The sequence below is a fragment of the Athene noctua genome, chromosome 14 (genome assembly GCF_965140245.1).
Source record: "Athene noctua chromosome 14, bAthNoc1.hap1.1, whole genome shotgun sequence".
Lineage (NCBI taxonomy): Eukaryota > Metazoa > Chordata > Aves > Strigiformes > Strigidae > Athene > Athene noctua.
The window spans coordinates 10,170,300-10,179,534 of NC_134050.1; positions in this window are offsets into that span (position 1 = coordinate 10,170,300).

Consider the following 9,235-nt stretch of genomic DNA (forward strand, 5'->3'; position numbering starts at 1 on the left):
CTGTACTGGGAGATGCGCAGTCAGCGCTGAGGTTCACTAGTCTAAGCTTTGCAGCACTGCATCCAAGCAGAGGGTGAACCATCTCAGACTGCCTTATACAGTCACACTCCAAGCCACTCCCTGTGCTTGTAGGGCTGGTTGGCTCCCCTTGCCCAAACACACCCTTCCACAGCTCCCTCCTTTTCCACTTTCACACCAGACATGTTGACACACCCTTGAATAAAAGCCCTGTTCCTTCTTGTCCTTTTTGAATTGCCTTTGGAGGGTCTGATTAATCCTGAGTGCTGTAGACTACTGAATACAAACATGCATAAATAGAAAACCTTAGGAAGCTTATCTGTTATTCAGTTAAACGAGATGGCAAAATGACAGAAAGGACTACTAGGTGAGCACCCTCATAGAGCATTAGGAATTGGATAAAGTAAGCTTCTAACTTGCTTCCATCCTGCTGAGTCAACGGGCATTAGGAGGAAGAGAAATCTGAGGAAGGCTGTGGGCAGCTCTTCCACGGCAAATATTCCATGACCTTCTTAGACAACTGAAGCACTTTCAGCATCCTGTAATCCTTTAATCAGTCATTAATATCAGGAAATCCTGAATTTACCATACAGTGGGGCTTCATAATGTCATACAGTGCCAAAATGTAAAGCTATAAACAAGCCTGTCTGGAGAGCTCAGAGCTGCTATTAAATATGTGTGCTAACATCTCTCATTCAACTGTAATTCCTGCCTTCAAGGCATGGAGCCAGCTTGTACGCTAGCACAGTGAAACCAGCAGAACGCTCTGAGGTCTGCAATCTCTCCACAAGGTATCTCTTAACGGTCTCATCACTACCCAAAAACTTCAGGTTGTCCTTGGTCTTTGAAATTTTGCATGTTGACCCTGGCACGTTAAATTCATATGTCTTAACTAAAAGCATTTCTGATCAAAATACCACCCGACCAGAGTAAAGAAAGAACACATTACGAAAACATTAGTTATCTCCAGTTAATTTAGCTTGCACATTAACAATACTTTGTATACAGTTGTTTTCAGAGTTTTCTGTGTATACTCCAGTCATTCAGTCATCTCATTGTTCAAGCAAAATTCATTCATAAGTCACCAACAGACATTAAAAGATTTGGGGGTTAATAATAATAACAACAACTGTTAACACCAGATTTGGCTGTAGATTAGGAGTTTCTAAAACTATGTTTAATGGCACTGTTTACATAGTTAACCTTACTTAAATATTAGTCTTGTAGAGCCAAAGTCTAAGTATCTCTGATGTTCAGAGAGGATCTGCTGTGCAGTAAAAGGGTAGTTCTCAAGTATAATAAATAGCAAAGAGAAGGCAATGCTGGTTTCCTATGAAGTCACATCAGTTTTGCAGGCAACTCAGAGAAAACTAAGCCCACATATATGAAATATTGCTCCACTTGAGATTTAGGATTCTCTTAATCTTGTTTGGGTTTTTTAATCCAAAATTACTAGCCTTGTATGTTCTTGTTAGGTATAGTCTGTATACATGTATAGTCTGTTCTTATTAGGTTCCCATCCTACCCCTTTACAACACAATACTGAGTTAAATCCTGCATCATGAGTTTTCCACCTTACCCAAACATTTTATTTATGTTTATAAATTTGTTATGTTTATAACTACAAATACACCGATGTCCAGTCCTTGCCTGAAACCTAACAAGTTCTAGGTCTCAGTTATCTCTTGTGACAGTGAGTTTCACAGACAATTCACATATTGTGATTTAAAGAAAAGTGATTGCTTGTGATGAGCTCCCAATTCTGAGATGGACTGAAAAAAAGTGGAAGACTTCAGGAAGGATAATAAAGCCAAACTATAGTCTTAATCAAGGTACCTCAGCAGGGTGAGGTGAAATTATGTCTGCATTCTGTCTCCCAAGCAGCTGGCATGCAGGAAGCCCAGGCAAGAACCGATCAAAGCAGAGATGATCTGACAGACCTCTGCATCAGGAGAAAGGCACCATTTAAATTATATAGAATAACTTTATTTTGAAGAGTTTGTCCTTCAGGGATTCTGGAAGAGAGTATTTGTGATATAAGTGGTCATGAAGCTTCTCAGCTTACAATTATCCTTCTTAGCAAACTCTGTTCAAGTCTCAGAACAAATGGCAAACGTGAAGTCTTGGATTTTTGTCTTCCTTGTGTTTACCAGTGAATTAACAGCAGCCCAAAAACAGTTGCACAGAGGCAGCTGAAATCCCACACAGCAGACACACCTGCCTTACCCTCAGCCCTGCGTGGAGTGGGCAGTATTCCTGGCTGACACAGAACTGTAAATTATGCAATTCTAATTCTTTAAACCATGAGCATCTTGCAAATTAATCAGTCAAGCCCAAAACAACTGTTTAAAAGTTCCTGACATGTGGTAATGGTTGAACCACCCTAGGTGAAAGAGAAATGTGACTACTGGTATTCATTAGAAGGCAGTGATAAAAGAATGGGAGGAATAATTTCTACTGTGCTGTCACATTGTATTTTGTAACCTTTTATCTCGCTCTAAATAAAAGTTAAGATTGTCCATGCTAATGATGTGTTCATGTTCTAGCATGAAATATAAATCATGTTCAGTACTTGAGGTGGTAGTAATAAAACATACAGTGGTTGTTGCAAATGTCTGCATATGTGGGGTTTTTTATATACATGCATAAAAACCTCAACAATCCCAAGGGTCTTTTCCAACCTGAATGATTCTGTGATTCTGTGAAAATTTCAAGTTACTCCATAGCTGGCTGAAAGTACAAAAAACTTTCCCATCGCCTTATATTCAGACTTGTAAATTAGCAGCTACCCAAAAAGGAGTAGATAAAAATGTGGGTTTAGATTCTGGTCTCTACAAGAAGCTGGAGAATATAAAGCCAGGAACATACTGGAGTGAAAAAATATGGGATGCCTCTGCCTACAAACACAGTAATCATGACTTTCACTGTCAGTATGCGCTGTGGGTGCCAGTACCCACCAAAACACAGTTGTGACTTAGACAAATAAAATCTGGGAATTCTAAAATAAGTGTCCTCCATATTAACAGTGTGCATAGTGTTTCATGTCTGACTTCATTCAGCATCAGATCCCATCCAGAGGGTCCTGTAATGCCCATCATTACATTACATTAAAAAGCCTCAAACAAGTCCTTTTGCAAGTTGAAAGAAGAAGCTGTCTCTGTCTCTATTATCCAGGTCACCAAACACATTTCAAAGTTGCATGGAACAGCCCAGACAGATAGTGAAAGCCATAGTCATGCTCACCCAGAGAAACTATTGAGAAATCCGTTAAGGCGAACGTACACCGTGCTCAGTGTTCTGCAACAACTACCCACACACCTGCCAAAACCCCGTCATACGCGTCTGGGAGCTCTTACACTTGCACAGAGCTATTCTACATCGCTGCTTTTGTGACTAAGAGTCTCCTTGCACAGGCACTTGACATAGTTTTCCAGAGTTCCAGAAAGCCAGTACGTGACTGCTGAACTGGTAGTTATTGCAGCAACATTTTTATCCTGTATCACGTAAATGTTTGCAGTTTACGCTTAATCCATTGCACATAAACTGGCACAGCACAGAGTAATCCAGAAAAAAAACAACCTAGTACCAAGGACACACTGAAGCATCTTGCTTCTAAGAAAATCTCTTTTTCCAGAGAAATCCTCTGAGTAATTTTGTCATACAAGGATGACATCTATGCTTCTTCCAACGAGCTTTTCTACAGAAACTAAATTTTTCATGGAGCCTGTCACACGTACTGTGAAAACACCTACCAAGGGAGGCTCCTGGGCAAGACTGGATGAAGAACATCTACTTTATGAGCTGTACACTCTGTTAAAAAGCCCCTCTCTCAAGCTCATGGGTAGCATTATATATTGTTACACAGAAGAAAAAATACACAGCATGATTTAAGGTAATATTGTTAAATGCCTGTAACAACCCATTTTGTTTTCCCACTGTCATATATTTGGGGCTTTTTTTTCAGACTAGTCAGCATTTTTGCAGCATTTTCTGTGTTCAGTGAGGAGCACCCACTGACCACCGACACACTTCTGAATGCTTTGTCTATCTGAAATTGTGAATCCACAAAAGAAAAACTGCAGAAGATGACCATGCTTGAAAGTTATTTTAATAAATGACTTGTGCAACACCAATTAGGAACTACGTGACATAAACAAGGAATAAACCACGCATGGTGGTTCCACAGACCACACACAGAGCACCTTCTTCCTTCTGTCCTTCCTGTGGGTCTTGGGTCACCTTCTGAGTCCTGCAACAACTTGCCTCCTGCACTGTTTGACCATAATTCAATTCTCTGGCCTTCACCATCTGCCTCCAACACTGTCCTTCCTCAGACACATATTGCAGTGCATATTCTTAGCAGGACAACATATACATTTTCACTCAGAGATGTGCATCAACCGTAAACTTCTATATCCTACCCTCTCCACAAGGTTAGTCATATTTTTCATTTATATGAACAAGCTTTAGCTACTTGCTTTAATTTCTTTTGCAAATTTTAATATTCTTTAGCAATTCCTACTTGCATTTTCATGACATTTTTCCTATTCTTTGCATTACCAATCTACCTCACAGGTAGTTCCTTATCAATCCGAAATTCTCTCCTGAGTTTGTTTCTCCTCCCCTTGCTAGGGACGTAAGTCCCTAAGTTTTTATACTCTAAGACATCTCCACGCTCATGTCAGAGCTCCTTACTCTAGCTGACTGTAATGATTAGTTTAATTCATTTTTCAAACTTTGCTCTTAAATAAAAGCAGCCAAGGCTCCAGTCCAGTGTAGCTAAGCTGGGGCACATAGCTCTGATGTGGGTGCACATATACTCCTACCTGCCAGTTATCTCTGGTGACAGATCATAACTTTTAGCCACGAGCTACTCTACCACTTCAGACAAAAATTGGAATGTCTAGATCCATTTCTAGACATTCCATGGTACATGACAAATGTATCATGGAAAAAGGACAGAGGTCTAGCATGTTCAGGACCAAGGGACCCTAGACTGCAGCAACACGTTACTGCTTGGTATTTTTCTGATGCCTTTGTTTTGCTTTTAAATTTTTTTGGTAAGAACTATCATCATCTAATGAGGGCAATCAGCTGCACCTCTCTGAAAACAAGGAAAGCATGTAGAAATGCTTTCAGGTGCAGGTGAGCAGTGTATTTATATGTCTAAGAGGGCTGACATATAGCTCAGCAGAGGTCAAGAGCTGCCTGCAAGAAGACTCCAGCTGCAGTTTGGGTCTAAGAACAAGAACACAGGCCCCTTCTTTGTTAAAAATACAAGAATACTTAAGGAATTGCCAATGTAGAGTGCTTTCATCTGATCCTTGCATGGCCTCACAGGTCTCCAGCATCAAGCTAGTCTTGATAGTGGCTCACTTCAAGAGACAAAGGATACTCCAGATCTGTACATGAACATCTGGTTGATAAAGGAAAATGGTCAAGCAGCAGAAAAATGTTCAACCATCAGGCAAATACCTACAATCCTTGTAAGTAACCTTGTAACTCTCCAGTTTGTAGTTAATGCATTGAAGTTGCACGCCATTCCTGTCCTATTTCTAGAGCTCTTTGTGTTTGTTCCTGAGTTCTTGCTGACTATAGCTCTTTGTTGAGACAGTTTTTAGGCAACGTCAAATTGATTATACTTCTGGACATGTCTCCAAAAACTGTGGTGAAATTCTCTTTAAATTTTGAAAACCATACGGCATCCTACCTCTGTGTGATGCTTCCTCCCAGAATGTGTACCAGGACATTTCATATCTGGGCAATCAAATGTGTTATTGGACGTTATTGCGTAGTTTCTCTATGCAATCTAGTGACCATACTGCAGACCATCAGCTGCTCCCTTCTGCAGGAGCAGGGTCTGTCCAATGTCAACCTATTTCCACTTTCTCCATCCAGGTTTCCCATAAGGTATGTAGTCTCCTGGGGTAGCATGCCACATTCAGTAAACATAACTGTGCAGATCTCTTCATCCCTGGAGAAACTAAGGCTTCATCGCTACCCTAAAATTTGAAGCAGTGTGGAGTAGGTGTACGGCTTTTTAGATTCATATATAGGACTTGTAGATCTGTCTTATGACAAGGAGTTCAGCAGCTATCCATTTTAATCAAGAAGACATCATGCTAGATCCCATTTTAACTCTGAGATTAGAACATCCATCTGTCAGGAAGTCAGCTTCCCAGGTTTGGTTAATTCTATAGCAAATGGTCTGAACCAGCATGAGTCTTATTCATGCTTCAAAAGCATGAGTAAGAATTTTAACCCCCACTAAGATAGTCTTTGAAGACCGATGCACTGCCAAGGCAATCCTTTCCTACCGTATTACAGGGAGCCCCAACTCCTTCTGCTCCTAGGCCAGACATCACCCTGGTTCTCTCTGACAAGTTCTTCACTGACAGGTACAACAGGCTGGAGTACACCATGGTTTCAGTTCCTTCCATACAAAAATCTTGAGCAAACTAAGACAGAAGAGAAACCTGATGAGTCCTGTTGCTCTGATATGAATTCAACAATTTTGCAAATTCTTTATTTTCAAAAAAAATATTCCACATGTTCTGCCTCTAGTCTTGCATCTGATGACGCAACTTGTAGGAATCTAGCATAGTCTATCCCTGCCTTGACACGTTCTGCCTCACAGCAATTACGGGTGGTGGCTATTTTAGTTAATGTTGCTCTCTCAGAAGCAAAGTTTTCTTCAAGAATCAGAATTTTTCTATAAGACATAGACCATAACATGAACCAGCTACTCAGAGTATATGTTCTGGAATCTGAATTAGACTCCAGCAGGCTTTTCCCCCTAATTTATTCCTGTTTCAGTAACTTTGGAATACTTGCTCAAGACAGAAATATTTGCAACTTTCTAGTTTCAAATGAAGTCACATGTTTCTGACCTTCCTCTTGGATGAGGGGAGAATAAAATAAAGAGAACCTCAGAATGACCAAGACAATGACCAGACAAACCCGAGCTCATTGGCAGCATCTTAATTTCCCTTTTCTTTTACCAGGGCAACATCCAGCATTTATTGCTTCATGTTGTTCCTTTTTCACAACTGATTGTGAGATGAACCTGGAAAGGTATTCAAACTCACTTTTTATGACATCTGCACCTTTTCTTGCTGGAAGAAGTTATCATTCTATCTGGCTATGTATCTAAATGATTGTTTTAGTAGCACTCATGATCATCCCAAAAGGTCTATTATGCAGGAGATGAACCAATTATGATAATACTGCCCACAGGACTACCCTGATCTCCTGAGTCAAAGCAAACAACAGCTACTGTTTACAAGGAACCATCTGCTAGAAAATTAAGTTATTCTTGAATTTTCATATTTCCCTTAGTGGACAATCTATTACTGCTCCTGCTATATTGAACACTGGGCTAATTAAGCTTGATACCAAGAATTTGCATGTTCTTTATAGCTTGAACTGGTGTTAATTCACATTTCAGCTACTATTTCTTTATCACCAACATATTGAAGTACTTTCTGCTGTAAAATTTCTCATTTTATTTCTCATCTGATCCTCTAACTCTACAAAACTGCTACTTCTCACAGAAGCAAACTATTTTGCCTAAAGGACACCATCATAATCAGCCTTTCATATAAGCACTCATCAGTGCGTTAATTTTTATTGATGTTTCAAAACTTTGTAGAAATTCCTCATCACTTTCTGAACACTTAATATTAGACCATGTAGCAGATGTACATCACACAGAAACCACACTCATGCCAATGAACTCTCTTCCAGTGTAACGTAATCCTCTTTCTTTCCCCACCCATGAGTAGTATTGCATTAATCCATTAGTCTTCTACACCTGACCTGTTAAGAAATCTTTTTATATTCCTTCTAAAAGAAATCTTGAGAAGCAATAAATCCTGTTTCTGAGTGGCTCAGCTGCATCCATTATTTATCCTATATGGACCTACAGTCATCTTCAGTTCTCCTTCTTTTCCGAAGATGGAGATCAGGAATTCAGAATAATGGAAGCAAACAGATGCATGGGTTGGGCAAGGATTGCAAATCCAGAGTGGGTGTTGGGAAGGGGAAAACTGCAGCATTTTCCTCTTCCAGTTGCCCCATCACCCTTAACTATTTTAACATCACACTGACATTTTTATAATTCCAGCTACTCCATTGCTGAAAATGTTCTTCCCTGATTTTAAAAAAGTAATTTATTCTGGGCTGAATTCACCTCTTTGTCCAACGATACACCACTTAACTGGATAATCTTCAAAGCCTTATGAACCTCAGACTGCAGTTTTTAAGACCCCATGCAAGTGCCTGATGAATCTGTTCTCCTTTGAATGCCTTTGGGGACTATATCCTCTCCCAACATCTAAATCCCATGGAGAAGCTGAAGACTAACAGCCTTCACCTTGGGTGTAAAGGCTCTGCCTTCATCCCTAAATAAGCTTTGCTACAGTGCCAGGGGTTTTTAACAATTATCCTATTCATTAAATCTCTCCTTATACCATGTAATTCAAATACTTAATTGCCTAACCTTCCACAACTATGGCAGAAAAAGAGCATGTAAGTACAGGCTGTGTGAATGCCACACACAAAACTTCACCTTAGTGGCCACTTGGCTTTGAACAATTACAGACAGAAGATTATTAATGAGTCTCCACTACCTCATGATCTCATCGACTAGAAAGATCTTCAGAGAGAATGAATTTTTCTCTATTACATCTATACTAGATATTTAGCATACCTTTCATTTCCTAGTGCTTAGGCTGAACTAAAATAAAGACCCAAAAGCAAAAGGCCCCACAAGCTACTCCTGCTTACAGGCAAAGGTTATTTTAATGCAGTCTTACCTATTACAGAGGGTGAGATGGGGATATAACGCTTTGGCTAGTGAGTTCTAGGTGTTCCATTCTCACAGCAGCCAAAAGTTGCTTTCAGCTGATTTAATCTTTATTTCCTTTAAGTGAAAAGTAGGATAACAGCAAGAGCAGAGCCTTCAAACACGCATGCTTCAGTTCCCAGTGAGACTGGATGTCCTCCTTCCCTTCTAATGTCTAACTGCCATCATGTGGCTATTTCACAATGTTCAGGTTCCATGTGTTAAGGCTGAACTGTGAAGCCAGAGGACTTCCACTAAATGGCAAACTTGGGGCTGGTGGTCTTAGTCCAAAAAGGTATATCCCAGTGCATGTTCAGAGAACCTGAAAGGGGTTTTGGACTTGCATTTGAATATTGTTGTAAAATGAGAAGT